The following is a 23,483-nucleotide window of genomic DNA, read 5'->3' as shown; positions in this document are numbered from 1 at the left end:
ATAATAAGAAATAAAATTTACCTATGATTACATCCAAGTCAAAACAGTCAACGCAGATGCAAAAGGGGACTGTAAACTCAGCATAAAAACAAACTTCAGGGTATCTGCTTGCCTTGAGATCTAATGGAATTTACTAAATAAGTGAATCAACTCACTAAAAAGTGATAAAAGCGGCTTTCTGAAGTGAACAATCAGATTTTATCCTCTTTGGGAAACATCATTATATATCTACATAACACTTTTTCAAAGCGCTTAGTTATAACGTTGCCAGGGTGCCATCAGCCTGAAAGTTTTAAAAAAAAAACAACAATAATTGTTGAAAAACTTCCTCAAAAACAGCTTTTAAGCATGGAAAGGTGTGAAGATCTGGGTTTAATCATAGATCAAGTTAGGAAGGAAAAAAATAATGAAACAGCATGCCAATGTAGACAGAACGCTTCTTCAACACTTTAAATAAGTTGCAAAGAATAGCTGCAGACAACGCTTTATACTCTATTCAGAATGCGTCAGCTCATAAATTAGGAGGCCTATTCTGCCATGGCGAGATTTTGGGTCAGTAACACAGGAAAAGAAAATATTGATAATGTTTTCTATGTAATAAACAGAATTAAATAGAGGGGCATTTATCAGTAGCTTTCAAGCAACTTCAGATGGTGGTGGGGAGACTAGGGTTGTGCTTCTATGCAGCCAGATAATATGGAAGTTGATCCAAGTGTGTTGTAGCTTTGAACTGATGTGGAAGAGAGAAAACTGCACTGATCAGGGCTGTAGTGGAGGTAGAACTGAACCCAGTGAACTTCCTTCTTAGGAGCTGTTTCTTCAAGTGGCAGAAAAAGAGTATAATTTCTTTCTACAAACTCTGCCTTGCTATGACCTCTTCTGCGCAGTGTCATTATTTGGCCTATGATGGAAGACAGAAGCAGGAAAATACATAAAGTAATATCGTTCTCTTTCAAACTACAGCATTCAGTTCTGACCTACTATTGCTGATATATTGACCATTTATAAAATACTGGGGCTTGGATGGGCGAATTTTCCAACAGAGTATTGGATTAATCTTCCAATTGCTTGTGAGCTGCTACACCAGCATGCAGAGCCACTGCTTCCTTCTTTCCCCAGCGTAATCGAAGGCTGTAGCAGAAAGAGAACTGCCTTCAGACTGCCTGCCGCTGCTTTTATGCAAAACACTGCATACTGTAAACCTGTATTAAGCATGTTGTAAACCTAATAACAAGAACAGGCAAAACTCCCTGAGGAAAAAGCCCTGAGCCTGCTGGCAACAGAGTCCTAACTGGAAATTGTTTCTGTTGGTTAACCATAGAGGAGTCAGGAGGAGCTGATACATCCTGAGGGCATTGATTAAAGAAATCAGTGCTGTCACATATTTATGCTGGATTCCATTTGTTTCCATACCTCTTATTTTATGTTCCTCAGGTTCCACAAAAGCCTGGTGAAACATTGCTGCTTCAAATACCTATTGCTGAACACAAATTTTGCCTGGGTTCATGTGGTTTCATGGGTTTTAGCAGCGGTGAGTTCAGTGAAGCTTAGCTCCTTGCTTTGACAGTTTGTAGGGAATTTATCCCAAACCATTTCTTCCACACCAAGAAATGCATTAACCTTAGTCAGCAAGTACGATGCTGTCAGAGATGACAGGTTGCATCGTTCCTTACTCTTTGCAACTATACGAGTAGCCTGAAAACACATTTAGGTTGATACATTTTTCAGGCCTTTTACAATATGTACACAGCTGCTTTGGTTGACAGAACTATCCAAGTATTATAAAGCACCCAAACATCACATCTTTATCTCCATGCTAGTCTTGTAAGCAAAAATATTTTTAGTCCCCATCAGAGAATTCAAGCAGGTGCTATTTGTCTACAGCTGAATCACCTAAAGAAGTTGTTTCTTACTATCTATATTTGCTGAGGCAATTCCTAACTATGGCAGAACTGGTCAATGTGTAGCACTGACCATTATGTGAGTGAGTAATGCAGACCTGAGGGTTTCATGGAATATTTTGTCTCCTTTCATACATAAATTGAAAAGGGTCATGGATTTCATACCTATGAATATAGTTCTTTATCAGGGAAGTTCAGTCAAGAGACAAGCTTTACGAGGGATTTTGGTAGGAACCGCATCACAGCTGATGTTTTGCATTTCATTAGAGGGGACTCCTTGATATCCAGATGAACAGAGCAAGGCAGACAATGTACAATAGCACCATCTGGTGACTCCATGTAATCATACTGTTGCCCCTAGTACACAGTGAAAGAATCTGTTACAGAAAGAAAGAAAAATAAGAATATACGTATTTTTAAGTAGGAGCAGAATTCAATATGAAATTGTTTTAAGGTAGAGCGCATCACCTCCACATGTGTTCAGTTTTCATACTGTGTGAAAAGACAACAGCGAGGAAGGTACTTCCCATTGGATTTAAGGAATCTATTCTTATTAAAATACTGTGTAAATTTCCAATTCTTAATCTAGCAGATATCAAATTTAACACAATACTCAAGAGTTGACCCGAACTCCTGGAGAAGAATACTTGACTAATATATAGTAACCAAGAAGTCCACACCTACGCAATTCAAATGAATTTGATCATGTTTATAATATCATTACAACTCATTTGGTTCAAAAATTGACCCCTATGGTTACTATGCTACATCTGGATGGATGAGGCTGCTACAAGAGTGTTGTTTTGTGGAGTCTCTGGGAGACAGTGATTCAATCACAAATATTGGTGAGATAATTACAAAGCTAATTCCTTCTGAGCATCACCAGTAAAGACATCCTAATGGGTTTAATAGATCTTCCAAATTCTTTAATTTCCTTCCTTGCTAGCCTAACCCAGTCTGTGAGCTGAATTCTGTTGATGCTGTACTACCCAAATTCCAGTTTTCTGCTATCTGATTAAAGACATGCTATGTGACTTCAGGCTGCATGTGACTAGAGGCAGTATCTAAGCAATAAGTCGAGAAGCATGAATAAGCCAGAGTGCTTCTTTGCATAGTTATGTGTGGTTGGTTATCATTAAAAATGGAGTTGCAGGAGAAATGCTGAAGATAAAGTTTCAACTTCCCATGACTGCAGCTGTGTTTATTTTTTCTAATGAATATCTGGAATAGCCAAGCACAGTACAGATTTCTGAGGAGCTAAAGTCAAAGGAGAAGACTTTGGAACTTGAATAGCAGTCCTGGAGCTTATGAGAAGTCACAAGAGAGTGAAGCCAGTAATTGCATGGTCACTATATGTTTTCCGTGTCCAACTGATACCCTTAATGCATTTTTCTACTGCACATGGATCCCAAATGATTTCCATTTCTCCATTCAGTTAAGCTTGGATGTGAATCTGGTTCTGTGCCTTGAATTCCTCACTGAAAGCACTGCATTGTTTTACCTTGGCTAAAAACTGTCTCTTCAGATTTGTTTTCTTGTATTTGGTTTTGTTGAAGAATGCATATGAAGGAGCAATCTTTTTGCAGAGTATTTTCCATTTATGCATGTCTTGAAACTGTAAAGAAACCATTTTTGGGCTGTCCTATATAGTTAAGGATAAATCATTGTCCTTTTGATTTGTTGTATGCATACCTGATACTGAAATGACCTGCAGCCTACAGAGCTGAGACTTCTTCTGTCACATATCATACACTGCTTTTACTCATTCATGAAGAGGGAACAATCCACTCTCTCACTATATGTGTATGTATATTTTTTTAACAAGTGTATAAATTGGAAATGTCCAGAGTGATATAGGAAACTATTGACTGAATGCCATGAATCTTTCCAAATCAAAATAAAAAGGAACTAATAATCCTTCTTGTGCTTGTCAGCTGTGGCCAAGCCAATGATATGGTAATAAAAATAAACAAGCAGTTTCACAAATTGGCTGTAGCACACTATGGAACTTAGAATGTTCCACTTGTGATAGGCCTTTCCTCTTTTCCTCTTAATTTTTTTCATTGCTTGGGCAATAGAGCCTCTTCCACATTGTTTGCCAACTGAAATACCAGTTAGGTCTTAAGTGGGTCTCAGTGTGCTCCGTACAACTGATGGATTTGCATGTGGGTGAGAGAAGCTTTGCACACCATTACATCTTCTGAGGGCTTGAGCCATCCAAATCTTTGGGACTGTGCAAGTTCCTCCCTTTGCAGAGCAAGGCAGATAAGAAATGCTTGTGCAGATGAAAATTTCTTCAAGGAGACAGAACTTTGTTCTTGTTCTGCAACATCATCCTCTGGTGAGCTCTTGACTTCATGTTTGGGATCTATGAAACATCGTTCTGAATACAGAGAACTGTTTCAGGATGATATATTGCATCAAAACAATTGGCACAAGCAGAGGAATATATTCTGGTTACCACTTATTTGCTGGTCCCATGTGTGCTCCTATCCCTCCTGTTCCTTTGCTAAATACACAGGGGAATGAGCGTGTAGGTGTAAATATGTTTTATTTATTTTTTGAGCTGAGAGTGAGGTCTGACATATAGACAGTTTGCAGCTTTTCCCACATCTTACTGTAGGGAATGCATGCAATGTGAGAATTGGCATTATTTAGTTCTCCTTAACAAGTGGCAGGATTTGGGGAGAAAGTGCTTGTGAATACAACGTACTGCCCCTCATATTGCCCAGCTCCCTCAGTTCACATTCACTGTGTCATGTCAGTGTCCAGAGCATTGGGATACTGGAAGAGAGGTGCACAGCCAGCAAACTGCTGCTCCTCACATTTGGAGAACAAGACAGGCCTGGCAGTGCTGCACTGATTATTTCTGCTGCCATTTTGATGAGTTTCTTCTCTGAAAACTCCTTTGAAAATCAGCCTGCATCTTTAGTTATTTAAATATATAAACAGATACAGGATCCAGTTCCCAAGAGGGTTTTGTTTTCTCTACTTGTGAAAGTCACTGTATTTTCTGTCATTTTTAAGTAGTATTTTGATAGCCTCAGAAATCTTGACCAGGCTTGTTACTGAGAAGAAAAGCAACCTCATCAGTATTGCTGCTTTGAACACCGGGAAAGTTGTGCCCAGCAAGATGCTCAGAGAGCTCTAACAAGCTCCTGCATTGGCATGCAGCTGGTCTACAGCACAAGCTGTGCCATGCCCTCGAATGCACGCAGGCATGCCAATGCCTTGCTCTGGAGATTCATGGGAGGTGTTAACAACCACTGTGTCTCACAGGGAGTGTTAATGTAACCCCCTTTCATTTCTATAATCACTTAACACTGATGTTTAAGCGTTATACTTCTCATTCTGTTTGTCAGACTTTCCTCTTTTATATATCATTTCCACACCTACTGACAGAGTTGGCAAATTACTGTTTGCATGGAGAGAGGACTGTTTAGGAATTCAGTCTGTTACATTTGAAAATAGGGCCACTAATTACTTTACAATCCAACTTTTGCAATCTTCAAATTATAAATCATTTCTACCAGGTGTTTTGTTTTTTTTAAAGAACAGAATTTTAGATATTGGGGGGAATGGTGAAGGAGCAGAGATCAATTTATTCTAGGTATAGTTTTCTCGTCATGTTCTAAACTCTTTAAAATGAAAGTTTCACTGTGGCCAGTGATAGAAATGTATCACAGAAGGAGATTTTCAGGCTTATAAGCCATTTACCAAAAGTCAAATGTGTATTGAAGGGTAGGTGTAATTTAAAGTTGTTTCCTATAAAGCATTATTAGTATTTGGTGGACAATGGTGGATGTTATTAAAACGCCTCTGAAAGGGGAATGGAATAATTCAGCCAACTGTTCCCTTGATTTCACTCTCCAATATACCCATATAAAAATAATATCCCTTTGATGGATTTTTTCCAGAATAGAGTACTGTGTATCTGAGAAACAGGAGGAAAATATTTCCTGCAGTATTTCTTCATTGATTAAGAGCTTGTAAGAAGAAAAAGCTCTCTGCGCTGAGATGCAACAAAATAATTATCTGGATTTAATTATTACAAATGGGCAACAGTTAGCTGGATGACTTTAAACCTATGTTGACATCTGATTTAGGGGTATTACTGTGAAACTTTCAGACCTTTCTTCTTGCAATTATACAGGGTGCTGTTGCTCTCGTTTGGAAATTCTGTGACACGTTTTTCAATCTTATATCTCCAAGTGCCCTTAAAAAGTTACAATATGACCTTTAACATTTCTTTGTTGGAAGGAACAGAGGAAGTAAATAACTTAACAGGTTGCAAACTCTGAATGTGTTAAACAATGAATCTAATCCTAACTTGTTATGTAGTAAGTCTCTTGCCAATTGAAACGTCCATGGTAAGGCCATTTGGGAGCCTTTGGAAATGGGATACAGGGGCACTTCTAGCTAAAGGAGTCAAACTCCTGGTTGTTGCAAAACCAAATCAATAAACTGGACCTGGAGACTCCCCCAGGTCTTCAGATTTTACCAGATCTTCAGCTATAAGCCCCGTTCAATTGCACTTCAGTCAAGTCATCACAATTAGGCAGAAAGCACAGAGAAGTTCTGCCTGAGATACAGTTTTTACAATGTTTCCTAGACATGAAAAGCTATTAACTAAAATATTGGGTCTCTTTCTTTGCCTTCGTGTAGCTTCATTTTTCTAACTCAGTCCTGTCGATGATTCTTTGCAGCTAAACTTTTGTATGAGACTGTTTTGAAACTGCTTTTGCATGAGTATCTCCCTTAGCTTCAGTCCCTGCCCTCTTTCTTTTGAATTATTTAGCAGTGCAGATAACTTATTGGCATGAATCTGTCACCTTCACCAAGAGTTTATCTGCCTCTTCCCTACGATAATCCCCCATGGCTATAGCTAATCTTTCCTTTTGACTCACGTTCCCTGAACCCCTGAACCCTTATTTTTTGTTGTTGCTACAGCTCCACCAATTCAATCTCTGCTGAGAGTGTCTTATGTTTCAAGGACCAAAATTGCTCATAAAATGTTAATGGTGTCTATCTTGTTTCCCCATGATGCTAAAATAACTGTAATGTTCTGTGGGCTTGTCTACCCAGAAGAACTAGTGCACAGTAAAGCAAGGTTTGAATTTATAGCTCCACACTTTACACGTAGGCATTTTAAGGGCATACTGAGTAGCGGATGACTTCTTCCACTATACAAAGTGGAGTAAGCCACCGTGAACTTAAATGTGCATGGAGCTTTGAAAAGTGGTAATTAGGGCAGAGCAAATCCATAACAGCTCACTACCTCCGGTGGTGGAGAAGCCCTGTATTTTTAGGCTGTCTCTAAGAAGGATTTTCCTCTGTTTGCAATAGCGTGGAAGAGGGCTTTGTCCAAGTCTTCCATGCACCTGCTGTTGGGTGGACACCAAATAACTTCCTATAAGCTGGTTGAAAATTTACTTTCAAATTAGAGTTTCCTTAAATTGGAAGCCTGGTTTTCGGAGAAATAATGTGCATATTAATGAATTCATGCTTGTGCTTCTTTTGAAAAGGCTTTTCTTGAGAGTGCAGGATAGGAAAAGACATGCAAGAATATTTTCATTGTTTCCTTGTTGTAACCCAAAACACAGAGGTTTTAGCTGCAACTCAAAATTTCCCATGAGAACTGTGACAAAATTTAAATATTTTTCATTTTCAGCTCTATTTTTAATTAAAAGGTCACATTTTTCCAAACAGCTCAAGCTTTACCATCTCCATGCCTCAGTTTTCTGTCTGTCACTGGGGATTATAATTCTTTTCTATCTTTTTGTTTCCCCTGTCTGTTTAGATTATAAAATGCCTCTTACTGTGTGTTGATGCAGAGCTTAGCAGAATAGGATCCTGCACTTGGCTGGTATATAAAGTTGCTACTATAATGCAAATCAATAATAATAAATGAGCATCAACCTCTTTTGCTTTTCACCTTTTACATTTCACATGTTTCAGTCAATATGCTCTTGAAATTGTTGCTGGACTTTCTCCACTCTGATAAATAACAGAGTATTTTACTATATCTTCTACCGTCATCCTGAAGTCTCCTTCATGATCAATGTTTCCTGAGACCACAGCCTTATAATTATTTTCTGTCCCCTGCTGCATTACCTTATACTTTCCAGTGAGAAAGTATATCATGCATTTGCTTGCACATAAGCCTAATTAATTTCCTCAAATTATTTTTAATTTGTTGGCTTTGTTCCATTGCATTTGTTGCCCTTCTTCCTGATACCAATAAATTAATTCTCTTTTGAAAATACACCTGCTGCCAAGTTTACATATGTAATACAATGAGTAGTCCCTAAATCATCTTTAATGGGACCGATCCTATTGCCTCACTTACCCTTTTAAAACATTGCCTGTGACTTATTTCTTGTCAATCAGCAGCCTTTTTCCAAACCAAACGAGAAGTGGTCTCCCCACTTACCAGGTAAACTGGCTCTGTAAATTAACCTTCGGTGGGTATGGCTTTTAAATTTGCATCACTGATATCACCTACTAAACCTCTGTCCTCTGCGTTGCTACTGTACCCAGCAATTTCACACACATCCCTCGCAGGAACAAGGGAGAAAACTGCTGTGTGTGCTGAGTTCAGCTGCATGACCCCTGATCAGCCAGTGGGGTGGCCTTTGATTTCTCCTGAAAACAGCAGATGTAAGAGGAGGCAAAAAATAAAAAAAAATAAATAAAATAGAAATCCAGAATATGGCTTCCTGAGATTTAGAGAAGGGTTTGTTTTACCTTATTTTTCCTAGGAGAAAAGAAGGGAGGATTAACAGTGCTGTGATGAATTAAATAAAGTAAGACATGACACTACGCTCTAATGCTGAGCACACTTTCAAGTGGAGGATTTAAAAGATATTTTGAAGGGAATTTCATCATCGCATGAGCTGAACACTCATCAAAATACCACAGCAGGTTGACCTTCCCTTGCTGCCCAAGAGACCTCAGCCAGAAAGACCCGGTATCTCTCAAGCTCATCAGCTATCTCTTGTAGATTGACGGGCCTTCTTTGCATCTGCAGAATTAAGCTGGAGAATCTTTATTCTTCAGCGCTATCAGTTCTGGCCCTGTGAGCTTCTTCCAGCCAAAGTTTTCACAAGAGGAAACTGGAACAAAGATAGGAAGTAATCTTAGGAAAAGAAAGAATCAATTAATAAACTGGATTTGCTCCAGCTCTAGCTTTGCTGCAGCATCTTTAGAAGCACAGCCATCTACAAGCAGTCAGGATTCCCCAGACAGCACAAGATTGTTCAGAGTGTGAATTATAGACTTCAGCCTTGAGAGTATAAATGATGGCTGGGAACAAGAGGGCAAACAGAGTGGTAATCATTCCAACTTCGAAGTTAACTCAGTACTATATTGCTTCATTACAGAGCAACAAATCAGCAAGGAGATCTGATTAATCCTTGATGTAACTTCCTTGACATGCCCTGGTTGCTAAAACATGCTGACTTTCTCCAGCACCTTCATACGGTTTCAAAAGTAAGCATCTGAATAGCTACCACAGCACAGAGCAGAAAAGCCAAGTGATCTATATTATAAGCTCATCCTTAGAAAGCAATGAGTCAAGATGACAAAATGTCCTGGTACATGAGGACAGTGCAGTTACCTAATCAGTTCATCGCCCTGTATCAATAAACTTATATAATTCTAGACCATAGCACAAAGGACAACCTTTTCTCTGTGTTCAGTGACTGATAACTTTTTAATGGGAACCATTAAAATGCAGCTAGGTAGGTGTAGTTCTTCCTGCCTGGAACAACAGAAGATATAGGAGCTGCTCTGTTGTATTTGTTAGCAGTCTGAAAATCTCTAAAAGCAAATGCCCAGGAGTCTGCAAGATCAGAGCAATTATGTGAACTGCTATACAGATATACAGATCCATAGTTATATAGATATACAGCTATGTAGATACAAATGTGTAGTTACACAGATATATGTGTGGAATGAATTAAATGCATGATTTTCCCCCATATCTGGAAAAGCAGTCATGTACATGCAGTCAGTTGAATGTTACTGACCCACAGCTAGTCACCAAAGGGGAGAGGTGATTATTTCTCAGAAATGTTCTCTGGGGCTGTAACAAGAACTTTGTTTAATAGAGCGATGGTGGATCTTAGGGTCATGGGGAGAGGGCTTTGTAATGAACTTGAAAAAGACAAACCTTCTCAGAGCTTCATCTTCATACATCCTGTCACACAGATCAGTGTTTTCCCTTTGTACATTCCAATCCCAGCTGTCAAAATGAAGTACGTACACATGAACCCACGTACACAAACAAACAAAAAGCAGCTCACACACAAAATAAATCCCTTTTAATACTGTTTCTCCATCTTAATAATCTCTCCACCTTTGTGAAAAGTCTCACTTGAGGATAATCTCATTACGAGGTGTCTCCTTGACAGGTTAATCTTCTCAACTACCTCCCAAAGATTTTGTCATCTTTTAATCTGGAATACGATCGGATAACATCTACAGATCAATATCTTCTTTGTAGTCATGTTCCAAAGGCTATGAGAGCCTTTCTCCCATGCAGTTCAAATGCCTCATTAATGGTTTCTTGCACTGCAAAACCCTGCCAGAGATATCGTGCGTTCATTTGGTATACATCTCCTATCATATTCTTTAATTCTGTCAAATGTTTTAATGTCTGTCACAGTGACTGTTCCTTCCTTAAAGCCAATATATTTCCTTAAAATAAACTTAACAGCTCCTACACATTTTCAACAAGCAGTATATTAATTTGAACAAGTTTTAAGTGAATTATATCAGAGCATTTCTTACGATGCTCTGTCATATTTATGGCACATTTCAGCATGAATATGGTATCTTCTCATTTGTTAGCTTTACATCTCTTGCGACAGTAAATTAAAATGATTCAGTGAACTCTGATTTTTTCTTTTTGTATTCTGTTCCTAACCTAATTGCTTCTCAACATTTCGTAGGATTTTTTCCTGTAGTAAGATGATTCACGTATACTAAGTTCTTTGATATTACATTAAGAAAAAAAAAAAGTAAGGTTACCTGTTGAACATTCTTTGCTTTGTACGTATTGTTAATCATTAAGATTTCTGATGCAATCACTGAAATTTGATTGTGCTTCTTTTCCAAACAGGGCCGACAGAGGGAATACATAGGCCAATGGGTTCGTAACCTTTCCTTGTTGTCGACTGCAATTTCGTACGTTGATGAATCCTCCTTACCACAAAGCAGTGAATAAATGAAGTAGACATTTCCTTCTGGAGGGAAACATCCTGGTGACAAAAAGAAAGAACAGAGCATCTCAGGAAGACATACGGGAAAAGCCAGCTGCAGGTAGAGGTAAGACCAACATTGAATGTGTTTCACTCACAAAGCAGAAAAAAAAATGATTTGCCATTTTGCTTCTTTGTAAGCTGCAGTGATTAAGAGTCTGAAAATATACCTGGTCTCCATTTACACAGCAAGGTGTTTATTAGTTTGTCAGAGCTCGCATAGGCAGAAGCTAATTTGCTTCTGTATGGTATGCTGTAATTATATCACTGAATGGTTGTTTTAAGGATTCCAGTTCTAATTTCTTCCTCTTTGATATAGTCATTTAATTACAACACAGCACGATTGATTAATTGCAATTACAGTATTTTCCTTCTGAGAAATCACCTTACAATGTACCATAGGATACTACAGAATGCAAGGGAAAGCTGCAGGATTCAGCAGGCAAGGCCAGCAGCTTACATGCAGAAATAACCTGTTTTCTTTAGTCAGAAATACAGCATGTGCTACACTGGTGAGGTGATTCTCTGTTTAGTTCCTTGCTTCCATCTCCTTTTAATACCTGGTGGGGAAGAAATCTCTAATGTTCCTCTGTGCCTACTTGTCAAAGCTCTCTTAGTGGCCCTGATCCAAAACTCCCTGAATCTGATGAAAAGATTTCTCTTGACTTGAGAAGCCTTTGGACTGAGCTAGTTACAAGCTCATCTTTCTTTCTGATCTGCAAGTTACTTCAAGCCTTTGAGGGCAGTGCAGATCACCATAATTGGATCAGTGTGGATCCTCACCTCTGCTCACTGTTTGGGCTACAATGAAGTAGCCACTGCCGTTTTGCCCATAGGAGATGATGGAAATCAGAAGCTGTCAGATGATGCCCAAATTGCCTTGCTAGCTTTGTCTCAATAATTTTTTCCAATAAACACAAAGGTTAGAGACAGGCTAATAGCTGGTGAGACAATCAGTGTCAACAGACAGTGAGGGTCTAATAGCAGTTAACTGAGTGCAGGAGGGACTAAAGGACATAGGCATTGTGACATTAACACATAGGCTGGCTTTTGGGACCCTCAGAAATTCACAGTTCGGTTAGAGGCTGCCAGTAATAGGAGCTGTGTGCAGCTCTGTGCTAATGCAGCAACATTCCCTGTCAAATTAGAGGTGGGGTTGGGAGGTCCTGAGCTGCACTCAGCCTTGAGTGCATGAGCACTCCATGCCGTAAGCCCCAGCACACAAGGAGTCAGAGTAACTCTAAGCCACTCTTATCTGGTAATTCTGATAAGAGACATAGATGTGAGCCCTCTCCTCCCACACCTCAGTCTTTGTGCACCCGAGGAGAGAGGAAGGAGACTGAGGACCTGCAGTCTTTAACCCAAACACCTCAATCTTTCCAGAGCTAGTTTCTGGTCTCAGCCTTCAAGCCTTAGTTTCTCAAGCAATTTGCCTTGCTGATCAGTAAAACAATATAGGAGTATTCTTTAATGCACTGTGAAAAGGTTGAGCTTTAAGTCTAATGAAAAGTAATTACAGCATTAACATTGTACAGATACTGATTTCAGTTCAGAACACCAGAGTCGTCAGGAGAATCTCAGGAATTAACTCTATCCTGACTTACCTTGCTTTGTGTGGTAGATATTCTCTGTAGACTAGAGGGGAAGGAGTATTCTAGTGCTAAATTCACAGTTAAGATGCTGCTTTGACATATCCCTGAATAGTGCACTCAGCAGAGTTCAAACAGCTCGACATTCAAAATTAATACCATAAATATGACCCTACAAATGCCTGGAGTTCTAAAGTAGTGGGCCATTAACTTTTACGACGTCGACCTATTCACTTTTACATCAGTTTAATTAGTGTACAACATAAGATATAAGGGTAAATATCACATGGACAAGCACAATAATCATTGTTGGCTTCAAACAGATAAACTTTTTGATGAGCTGCAAAGCATTAATACAACCACCTACACATTGCCCACACATACCCATGGCAACAAACATACATCAACATAAAGCAGAAAAAAGCTGCAACCTTTCAGAGCTTTAATATTCATCATCTGAGGCTAGTGTGATTACATTTGCATGCCTTTGCTGTGTTTTTTTTTTCCCCCAAGGACGAAATGAGGGGAATAAAAAGCGTAAAAATGTACGTGAAAGTGCTTTGAAGCCTCAGAATGTTTTTGATCATATGTCCAAAATGAATCAACAGTTACTTAGTGCAAGTGTGTGTTACAGGACGTTGCCTGTGCCCTCTGCAAATAAATCAAGATAGACATTAATCAATACGTGAATGTGCACAGCAAAGCAACTGGTGGCACTAGCGCCTGCTTCCTGGATGAGTGATCCGCCACCAAATGGAGGGGAGATGTCATAAATTCAATGCAATTAAGAATCTCTTTCACTCTCTCGAAAGAGAAAGGTCTTTGCTATTCGTGTATCTATTATTCTTCAGCGGTAAAACAAAACATCTGATAAATGATGACTTTAAAATGTTATAAAACATTGTTTCCTTTCTGTACATGTGTATTGACTTTCTTTGTCCTGGCATGGGCTCAAAACTGCTTTTTGGATGCAGTAATTTTTATATTTCCTTTTGTTTTTTTCCATTCTACTTACATGTCATTCATCCAATACTTAGGATATTCAGAATGTTTTTACAGCAGCAGAGAGGGGCTCAAATTTACCAGAAGTCCAACCCTCCCTGCAAAATACTGTATGTTTTCTGTTTGGTAAGATGAGAACATCCAATATCCTGCAGAACTTGTCTATGTGAATGGCTCTCGGGACGATATCCAAAGGGTTATGAGCTTCTGTTGTTGGGTGGTTTATCTTTTCTAATAGGTTGTGAAATGGGTCCTGACATTGTTTCAGCTGTGATATTGTAGCTTGAATTGGAACCACTGGCCTATGAGATTCTTCATTAACGTCGGTTCAACATCTTTTCTTTTTCTCCTCTGCAATATTTTATGAACTTGACCACCCTACCTCGGCAAAGGCTCTATGTGCAGATAGAGGCATTAAAAGTGATTAGCAGTCCAGAGAGTCTTCCCAGAAAGGGAGACTGAAAAAAAGAATAGACCATCTAATCTAGAAGCAAGAGAAACCCCATGGAAGGGACGCAGTGAGATATGTTCTGCAGAATAGGAAAAATACATCTGTACTACTATTTATCCTCTCACTTAATGAAGTCACAATCAATTGATCCGAAAGGCAACAAACTAACAGCTGATAAAAAATTAAAAGAAAACAGCATGAGCCACTGCAGCACTAACCAAAATGAAAGATCAATTCAAAACCAGATTAGATATGCAAATAATGTGAATGTGGATAGTTACACTACAGAGAACCACAATTGATTTTATTCACATGAAGTAAAAATTACTGTGATACAGGTTATAAGTCAACTGCCACTAATAAGGTTTAGAAGAACTTTCCCTAGGATCATTCTCCTCTGGACTAGGCAGACTAAAGAGCCAATAACTCCTGTGTTCTTCCAGCAATTACAGCCGTGCTTTTCACTGTAGATAAATAGTTGTGTTGAGGATGGAACAAAGTTTGCATATATACTCAGTATACAAGACAATGTCTGGAAATGAATAGCTCTGTGTACAGTGGAACCAATGATGCTGCATGCAGCTGTCTTAAATCAGAGCTGCTGTGAATTCTTTTTTAATAATGCACTTTTCTTATCTGGTACAAAAGGATTTTCTCCTGTTTTTCTCCTTTCAAGGGCTAAGCATCCCAGAAAATTGTTCCTGGGAACTGGTCAGACACAGTAACCCTTATTTCAATGAGAATATTAGAAGTCTCTATATTGTCCCTGTTTAACTGTGGTAAACTTACAAGACTTTAATTCCTGTGGAAGTAGTCAATGGGTATAGGATGGGTATGAAAAAGTATTTAAAAGAGAACAATAAATTGAAACATATAGACTATAATTGCATAAGCATTACAGTGAAAAACCAGGACAGCACATTTATATGGGAAGTACACTGTAGCTCAGCTGCTTACCTCCCTCCCACCCCACCCCCAGCAACACAATCGGGAACAGCAAATTGCAAAGAGCAATCATACCAGCCACAGGTTGGCAATCACATCTTCTCCAAACAGCAATCATGGCTCCTCCTGATGGACAACAACATGTGAGAAGCTGTCATTTTGATATTTAAAATCTGTGGAGTGTAAAACACTGACTGTCAGTCTCAGCTGCTGGAATCCGTGTTTCTGGAGAAGGAACTACAGGAATTGCTCGATCTGAAATGGACTCTACCAGTCAAAATTTTCTTCTTTTTTTTTCCCCCATCTTTTCAGCTTTATTTGTCTGCACTGCAGACTGTATAGCTCATTTATTTAGGTGACACAGTACCTCAGTAAACAACATTTGGACTTAGGACTTCAAAAATGATTTTTTTTCTATCCCAACCTCTTCTTACCAGATATTTTTTTTTAACTCTGTAGGCACAAAAAGGTGTGTTCTTCCTTTCAGTTCCAAGAACTCAAAGCAGAGTTGCCTAAGGCTGCTTTGTCAGGAGAGAAAGACTGTGTTAGCACCATCTTTCCTGTTCTCTTCCTATATATAGTACAGCTATAATGATGATAATGTGATCAGTGATGCTGAAGAAGGATTAAGGGCTTGACCTAGTCAGACTTTATGGTTTCCCAGCTGGCAGTGAGAAATTACTTCTTGTGTTCCCAGTGCCAAAGAATGACTTAACTGGAGGAATTGGATTTTTTGCTTTCTTTTAAGATAGGTAGAAGGAGGGAGTCCTGATGTCTTTATGAGAAGAACAGAACAGCAAAAAATCTTAATGGATTGTCCAGCACAAAATGTCCATGGGATGAATGAGGCCCTTAAAACATCATGGCTTGTGCTGAAATATTGCCAGGCTTTTGAGTAGTTTCAGGGCTTTGCTCTCAACCTAAACTTTAAATCAATTATCCCATTCAGTTCAAAATGAAATTTCAAGGCATATGGGGTAATGTAACCTTTTGATTTCACTGATATTTAGAAAGGGGAGTGGAAAACTGTACAGATACATTTTTAAAGTACACCTTTTTTAGATAAACCACTTGAGAGGTCAAAAAACTGAACAGACATTGACATACCTAGCAGGGATTCCTTCTGAACAAACCAGGGTGCACTGATAGCACTAAGCAGTGAGAATCTTTCTCATCCAGAAGACAATAAGTTTTCTAGTGTTCTATGGCGTGCTACTTCAAAGAAAGTAAATTGATGGCTATACAGAGAATGGAAAAAAAAACAGGGAGAAGTTGTCATGAAATAAACACTGGTATTAAAATATTGCCACACGTTGTTACAATGGATCAAATTCTGTTCTCTTCGTTCACTGAGAATAGTTTCTGAGAACTGACCTGTTATATCTATTGACAGAGGAGGTGCATTCATTATGTGAATTGCTAAAAACCTGATTCAGCAATTCATGATTTAGAATGGGCTAATGGAAAGCTCATAGTACAGACAAAAGGTGTTCCTTGCTAAGTGGCACCTCCTTATTCCAGCTGGAGTTTCTCCATTTCACTTCAGATCTGTTCAGCCAGGAGGTACATGAGCTTCTGCACTCTCCTCCCTGAAGCAGGTATAAACCCTTCTAACTCAAGGGGCACCATTTGGCATATTTCATTGCAGAGACTTTAGTCATTTTTGAAGCTATAAGATTTTTTGGATACCCAACATCCAGGAGACTTCAGAAAACTTGATTTTGGTATTGATTAATACTTATGCAGCACTTCCTCTTGTAGCCATGACAGTTTTCTAAGTCATGTTGTACCAGCACAGCAACTGTGGCCCAGGACATGAAGGTACATGCTCCCCTGCTTCAGAATGCCAATAACCAGCTGTAGGGAATGCAAGGCCAAATCATCCTTCTCTGGGACCAGGGCAGGCCCCACAGACATGCCAGTCCTGCTACAGAGCCACATGCTTCTCCAAGATTTACTGACAAAGCCCTTTACTGAGCACAATGCTGCTTAGTAATTCATGAGTTTCAGGCAAATATTCAGTGTTTCTATGATGAAGAGCATTGCTGCAGCTAGAAGGAAAGCTGATATGGAGCAGAGGCCCATCTGTTCCTCAACAAAGTTTAGAGGCAGCATTCCATTTCTACCTGGAAGGCAAGCCTAGAGACAGAAAATAATGATTTTTGATTCAGTATTTAGATAACTATCAGAGATTCCTGCTTCTTACAGTCACTGTATCTACTACTGCTATTTCTTATGCTCTAGAGGTCTGGGCTTGTGACAGAAAATTCATCTTTGGGAGGATATATCTGCAAGTGCTGTGGCATATAGAATTGATCAACTTCAGTTTCTGCTCTGCTATGTTTGGTTCTTTTTCTAGATATACAGTCAGCATGATAGGTGGTCAATTTTTTTCCCCTTTTTTAGAGCACGGATTACTTCCTGCTCTTAAGGCATAAAAAGATTATGATAATTTACAAGGACACTGGCCACTATCCAGAATTTGTACTGGAGAAGACAGTGGAGTGCCTCCATACATCCATTTCAGCTCACCTAGAAGAAAAGCAGGTTGCCAACTGTACAGACTTTTCTGCATAGTAAATCTGAATTTTCAGGCTCTAAGTAAATATGAAGTTCATTCCACTGAATGACAGGAATGGAAAAGTAATCACTATAAGGAAGGGGAAAAGATAAAATTCTGTCGCTCTATGGTACCTTTCATGAGAGGATTTTACTCATGTTAATGAGGCCTTGTAACACAATAGTGATATTGAATTTCTTAAGGAGGGTGAATTCAGGCTTTCCAGAGATGTGTGGCATAATCTCACAGCACTGAGGGCAAAAGTGGAGCTAGGGTAACAGCTGACTAGTCCAGAAACTGTGGTCCTCTAGTCAACCACTGAAACATCATGACTTAAGGGGGAAAAAAGGGAAGATTTTCAGGTTGGAAATTAGGAAGAAATTCTTCTCAGAAAGAGTGGTGAGGCTCTGGAACAGGCTGCCCAGGGAAGCAGTGGAGTCACTGTCCCTGTAGCTGTTCAGGAATAGAGCAGATGTGGCACAGACTGATATGGTCTAGAGTGGGCACAGGCAAAGGTTGATGGTGGGACTGGATGATCTTTTTAATCTTTCCAACCTTAATGATTCTATGACTTCCCAAGGCTCTGTGCCCACCTCACAGGTGCAGTGGGATATACACAAAAGCAGCCAAAGTGAGGAAGTGACTGAGTCTGTGCCACTTCCCTCTAATTAATCTTCCAGAGGGACTCAGGGCTGGATCTGTACCATGGGATGGGCAGCAGTGCTCTATGGCACATAAAATGCACTCAGCACCAATAGCACCATTTTCACAATTAATGCATACCAAAAAACCAAGCATTTTTCTCTTTTCCAACACTACTGGGAGAGGAACTCTGAAGAAATTAATTGCTCAAGCTGATGTCTCCTTTGCCCACAGATTTCATTCATGCTGTTTCATTCTTCTCTTCTTCCTCCTCCTCAGCTGTCAGTTCCAGGACACTCTCACTGCACTCCACAAACAGTTTGCGCCTAATTATAGACTTCTTCAGAGTGGATCTTAGCAAGTTTAAGTGGAAGACAAAATATTTAGTTTCTACAAATTAATGAGGACAACAGAGCACACATCCTTTGTACGTCAATTAGCAACATATGGTGTAAGGCTTGCAAAACAATCAAATGATCAAACAATGAAGAAATGAAAGAATGTAGCAGTTTCTCTCGCTCTCTTATTAGCTAAATATAGCACAGGATGCTTTTTTTTTCCCACAGACTTTCCTGCAGATTGTGGAACACCTGCAAGCATGCAGGTATTGTTTTATCAGGGTAAGCATTACATATATTTTCTATATAAACCATTATGTTTAATTCCTTTTAAACAGTTAGAATTGCATTTGGAAAAAAAAACTAAAGACATCTGACAGCTTGCAGTTGTTTGTCACAAAAACAGAAGAGTAGGACGTGGAAAGTATTTCTTAAAACCTTGATACCTATGATTTTGTGCACCCACAAAGCATTGGGTTTTTGGTACAGATGGGAGCAGTGAGGGAAGATGGGAAAGGGCTGGGAACTCTCCTTCCCTTATACAAACAGCATGTCCCTGGTGAATGACAGTGGTGTCTAAAGGGAAGGAATCTGGATTAAAATTGACTGGAGTCTGCCTCACCCCCCTTTAGCATCTGCTATAGACCAGGCAGCTGGGAGCTCAAGAGAGTATTTGGGAGTGAGGAATGGAGGGAAGGAGAAAATATTCACTTGTTGCGGCTCCTGTCTCTCTGGCAACGTGATTCTCTTTCATATTCTCACATCTGAACATAGCTCATGAACCCAAAAGAGCCAAACTTTTTTGTTAGCACTTCAGAAAATCTGGCCATTTATTTAAATGTGAAATATAAATTAGGACTTGTATTGAAATCTGGCTCTAAAGCCTTGGGTAGCTTTGTTATATGAAACCTTTATTAGTCTCACACTACGAGCTATCTGTAGGAAAATCTCCCTATTACTACATATAGCTATGCTCTTTGTAGCTAATATATGTACATCCTCAGATCCTGATTTTCTAAGGTTATAAATCCAATACTCAGAAGCACAGCAGCTTGGTACTTGAAAATACACTTTACTGTTGATGATGATGAAAAGTACTATTCACTGGTTTCAGCAGCAGAACAGACTTCTTGATCCATTTTACCTAGATACCTAAACCATAAAGTGAGAGTATTTGTCTGAAGAAATGCCTCTGCTACAATGCCAAGAGACTGAATAGAAGGCCAAATGGAGATACTGGGCTGTAGAGATCAGGAGGAAGAGTGGACAACTGAGATATAAAAAGAAGGATGTGGGTGTACAAAATCATTCCCAACATTTTTGGTGCCAGGCAGAACACAGCGGAAGTTTTACAATTATACTTTAGAGAACTTAAAGTAAGGGAAGATGTAGAAGGGAGGAGAATCATTGCAATAAATACAATCAAAATGGCTGGCTTCCCGGAGAGTCTCATCTCACCCAGCATCTCTTCCCAAGCCCATGGTCCCCCCTCAAACCCCATTCAGATGTCAGCATCAAGGGCAAGATGACCATTGAGACCATGACTCTGTGATAAGAAAAAGCTGTGCTTCTGGTGCAAAGGTATCTGTCAAGGAATAACTTCTTAGTGGAGGGAAAGTCAGCTAGTTTTCTCAGCTGCTCATGGTCAAGTCCAAATAGGGAATATAACACTGTCCTTGACTGTACTGCAAAGGAAAAATTACTTTGGTAATGTCATAGAGTTCAGTCATTTCCAAAAAGTAATCTTAGCGTAAAATTATGTCTGGTTTGTAGGTGAGGAGTGAGCCTGAGTGTTTTTTTGTGCCTTATGTGTCGAAATCTAAGCTGAAAACTACTCATTTATATAGGCCTACAACTATCTAATTATAATGGATTACCTTCTCCACCTACAAAGCTGGATTTGAACCAATGATCAAAGGACTTATACCAGTAGCATAAAAAAATATATACCAGGCTGCTTCAGCTCACACAAGTGATTAAACATTCCTCTTTAAGCATTGTTATTTTTTCTTTCTCTCTTGTAGAATCAGAAATTTAAAAAATCCTTTCTTTTTTGTTGTACCATGAAATCTCCCTTTTCTAATGAGTATATGAACCAGTCATTTTGCTCTTAATAGGCCACTTAGTGAATTTGATGGAGGAGATAATTAAATGTGACAGATACTTGCGTACATCTATCTTAAAACTAACACTCAAAGATTATAAAAGCTATAACATTCTCTTAATGAAATATAGCTGAACATGAGAAAAACACATTACAGTGTATCTGAAAACAATTGCAAAATTTAGAGATAAACACTGTTAACACTTGATAAGCCTTTACAATGTTGGTATGTACGGCAGACACAACAGTAGCAAACAAAAACACCTTTTTGAAGTAGATGAAAGCTAGAGATAAATTTGAATGTGCTTGGCATCCAAACAAGAGAGAATGAGTTTGTAGGTCCGGGAGAATATATGTGTTATAACTACTGAAGCAGAAGAGAGACTTTTCATATCTTATAAGGAAAATGCTGAGGAAAATACATTTAAATAAGCTCTTTCAAAACTTCAGTGCTGAATTCCATTGGCCATTCAAGTCAGACTTCATATTCCTGGTGGTGTTAAATGGCTGCATGGCAAAATGTGTTGAGAGACCACCTGGATTGATAGCTCCCAGTATATTTTCCATTCAGTCTCAGTCCTGCTCTGTTCTTGGTGCTTACACTTTGTCCACTCATTTAAGGGATAAGGAAATGCTGTGAAAGCTGGGAAGGTAATTTTAAAAGCATTCAGAAGCCGTGAAAATGGGAGGACACTTAGAGGCCATTAGATAGCAGGTAGAATCATGTGTGCTGTCAGAAAAGCAGCTGTGTGCAGATGTGGTCCAAAGACACTGATGGGAAGAGTCTCACAGTGCAGGGCATCAGCGCCATATGAATGCTAGTACTTGTTGATCAGCAGTTCTAGCAATATATGAGCAGCTAAGCTTTCATGACAGATGAAAGATACCAGAAGAGAAAATAGTAATAGGAAAAAAAAAAAGCTTTGAAAATGAACAGCAAAATCGATGTGAAGAGAAATGTTTCCTTATGAGGAGAGAAAAAGCTGAGAACTCAAGGACCCCTGGCTGCTTAAATTTGACTTTGTATGGCCCCATCTAGGGTGCTACACAGGTCTTGTTTAGTCTGGTTTTAATCTTTATTACAATATAAAGCTAAAACATTTCAGCAGCTGATGAGTTTTTGAGTGTTTCTTCTGAAAATGTGAAACACTCCTGAGCCTCATGCTGTTTGGTTTAGTCATTATTGCAAGGGTAGGAGAGGATGGCAGGCTCCTTTGAGATGATACGTGGGAAAGCATGGGAACAGGTGTAGCAGAGAAAGTGAAATAACTGTTTATTGTGTAAAAGCACTTTATGTTGGATTTAGCTAAACGTAGAATTGTGGTTTATTATTTCTATTATGTGGATATTTATATTTTTGCAATATTTCCTACCTCCTTCATTTGACTGTCATCCAAAGTCACCTGTTTTGTCCTGAAACCTACTGTGGGAAAGATAGGGGAGATGAGCAAGGGCACTTAGTAGCCCTACTAGTAGGTCTCAGATGCAAAAAATTTGGGCTTTAGTCTGTAGTGACCCAGACATGTTGAGCAACATTTCAGTACGGGGGTGTGATGCTGTGGGCTTCTCTGGGATGCCTCTCCAAGGCTGGAGATGGGATTCCACTCTAACTTTTATGATCATTGAAAAATATATGCTTGCCTTCCCTGTGGGGAAGGACTAGTTGATGGATTGCTATGACTGCTGTCCTGTCTGAGTGCTTCAATTCCAAAACCATGCTGGGATCCAAGTAATCTGAAGGGAAACAACCTTCTTTTCTGGTTTAGGGACAACTCTGCCTCAGAACGAATTGCTATCCATGCCTTGACTTTATTTTCCAGAGAACTCTTGTTTACATGGGATTTAGGCTTAAAATTCTCCTCTGGGGAAAAAAAAAGCAAACAAGAAAATAAACAAAACCCCACATCTTTCCAGGACTGCAAAACCTGTTTGTAGAGTAGATAATCTCTCCTATTCCTCCCCTGCCTCTGAAGAACCTCTCTTGGGTTAAAATGGTCAATGAGAAGCTTCTGACAGAGAAAAGTACTTGTCCCACCATTCTGCAACAAGAGCTGAATGTGAGGTTCCAAGGCAACTGTTGAGTTCCATCATGCAAGTGGTTGGTACATGCCCTCTCGGATTATTACTGCTGTTAGGACCCAAAACAGCCTCATAAATAGAAATTGGCATTTCCAAGCGGAGCGGTGGCGGGCCTTGTTCCAAGAGTGCGCAGAGCTGAGAGAGATGCCTGAATTCCCTCTAGGGTGAATGGAGAGGATTAAGTGCGTCAGAATGAGATTCAAAGCAGGCAGCAAGTAAAGCAGGGAACACTTAAGCCTGCCTTAGGAAATACTAAAGAGAAGGGTATAGCTGAAATCCTCCATATATCCTAGGTTTAGCATTGACCCACATCCGTGAGATAGAAGACGCTGTGAAAATGGGATTCAGAGCCCATAACCCCTTTCTAGAATTAATTTGTCACTTTGAGTAAAGGACTTCTGCTTGCTGCTGATCGCAGGGTCGGGATCCAGACAGAGTGGGAAGTGGAGGCACAAACCACAACCACGCTTAGTAATAGCTTAGCAGCTAAATCACATCTCTCGTAAGCTGGGAACCTGCTCAGTTCAGAAGAGGTAAAAAAGTATCTTACCCTCTACAAGATGGGGTGCATTCACCTCAGGGGCTGCTTTCCCTTTTTTTCTATCAGAA

General features: G+C 39.4%; 1 long non-coding RNA gene across 1 annotated transcript in view; it reads left to right on the top strand.

The window, feature by feature from the left end:
- The first annotated feature begins 11,072 nt into the window (after positions 1–11,072).
- The window catches only part of LOC107319391 (uncharacterized), a 126,427-nt gene continuing 114,016 nt past the window's right edge, over positions 11,073–23,483 (top strand). Inside the window, exon 1 of the long non-coding RNA XR_004308611.2 lies at positions 11,073–11,231. This is a non-coding gene — a long non-coding RNA (uncharacterized LOC107319391). The remainder of the gene's footprint in view (positions 11,232–23,483) is intronic.

The sequence above is a fragment of the Coturnix japonica genome, chromosome 6, assembly GCF_054131305.1.
Source record: "Coturnix japonica strain WE chromosome 6, WE-NBRP24, whole genome shotgun sequence".
In the NCBI taxonomy this organism is placed as follows: Eukaryota; Metazoa; Chordata; class Aves; order Galliformes; family Phasianidae; genus Coturnix; species Coturnix japonica.
This window is presented reverse-complemented; position numbering and strand designations above follow the sequence as displayed.